Below are 1,705 nucleotides of genomic sequence, written 5' to 3'. Positions count from 1 at the left end.
CTCTCCTGACCTGAACCCCATAGAGAATCTATGGCTGCTATTGTAGCATCCTGGTCTTCCATAACGCCTCAGCAGGGCCACAGGCTGATAGCATCCATGCCACGCCGCATTGAGGCAGTAATTTATGCAAAAGGGGCCCAAACAGAGTACTGAGTACATATGCATGATTATACTTTTCAGAGGGCTGATATTTCTGTATTTAAAATTCTTTTTTTATTGATTTCATGTAATATGCTAATTTTCTGATATTTTGGATTTGGGGTTTTTATAAGCTGTACGCCATAATCATCAAAATTATATCAAATAAAGGCTTGAATTATCTCACTTTGCATGTAATGAGTCTATATTATATATTAGTTTCACCTTTTAAGTTGAAGTACTGAAATGAATGAACTTTTGCACCATATGCTAATCTTTTGAGTTTCACCTGTACATGAAAATTTCTTTTATATTCAAATTAAATAAAGAATGCTGCCTAATTACAAATACAACTCACACATTAAAACGAAAACGGCAACATTTAAACTGTGTTGTGAAAGAAACACAAGGATCCCTGCAGTTGAACAAAATGGAAAAAATACTTAATTCTTTTTCTCTACAGTTTTAACACTTACTAATAGTCGTTTCATTTGTGGAGCTGTTTTTTGTTGTTGTTGTGCATCACTGTGATTGGCTCAGCTGCTCTAGTTCAATGAGACCAGTGATATGACTGGCTAAAAGTGTACTTTACCTAGCCCTTGTGCCCTTTGCGCTGCTGCACATACTAGAACCAAAATGGCAGATGCTATGACTTCCTCGCACTTGACAGAATACTAATTCAGAGCTGATGTCCTCTACTGACCTGGCTGACAGGCTTTTTGTAGCCGCCGTTGTTTTCACTCAAGGACGTGCAGATTAGGGCAGGTGGCATCTTTAGATTGGCTGTATTGACAGTAAGTGATATTAATTTTCCTGTACATAATGTCATTGCCCTGGCTGCACCCGGCTTCTCACCCAGTGTGTGTTGGGTTAGGCTCTATCTCTCTAGGATCCTGCACAGTACCTGGTAATAGATAACCACTAATTGAAAACTAATAGGCAAATGTCCTGTGCAGCTGTGTTTTAACATCTCGCTTCTGTCTGCAGATTAACATCCACAGGTTGGCTGCTCGGACTCAATTCGCTCTCCTGGAGATGGAGGATAGAGAGAGTCAGAGGAGAGCAAGAAGAAGAATTGAAGAAAAAGGTGGTGGACTTAGTGTCCAATCAGGAGTGAGCAGTGCCTCACTGCCTTCATTGGCGTCAACAACAGGAACGGAGGAGTGATAGGACCTCTGGTCTCAGAAATGTTCCCACACCATGAGTATTTCCCACAAAAATGTTACCGTCTACTAAAGCGATACTGTCCTGTAGTGACATGAATAATCGTATAAAGAAGTATGATGATGTACTGTTTTTACAGTCCATAAAATCATTGATGATTTGCAAATCTATCTAGTGGTTTGCACATCTGTACACATGTTCCCATGCACTTTTGAGATATTCGAAAGACTTAAATATTTTGTATTTATTTATTTTATTGCTAAGTCTCATGTCTTGACCTCATAAACATTTTTTATTTTTAATTCTTTAAGGGATGATGGCCGATTGTATGCCTATGCAGTGCATGCAGTCCATACATCCTGTAATGAATTGTAAGTACAGAGTTGATTGGCAGTTACACACA

At 39.0% G+C, this 1,705-nt stretch overlaps 1 pseudogene; it reads right to left on the bottom strand.

The window, feature by feature from the left end:
- Positions 1-1,126: 1,126 nt before the first annotated feature.
- The window catches only part of LOC116681065 (von Willebrand factor A domain-containing protein 5A-like), a 13,986-nt pseudogene continuing 13,407 nt past the window's right edge, over positions 1,127-1,705 (bottom strand).

Source organism: Etheostoma spectabile, chromosome 3, assembly GCF_008692095.1.
Source record: "Etheostoma spectabile isolate EspeVRDwgs_2016 chromosome 3, UIUC_Espe_1.0, whole genome shotgun sequence".
NCBI lineage: Eukaryota > Metazoa > Chordata > Actinopteri > Perciformes > Percidae > Etheostoma > Etheostoma spectabile.
The sequence above is the reverse complement of the archived record's forward strand: the minus strand, read 5'-3'. Positions and strand labels throughout refer to the sequence as shown.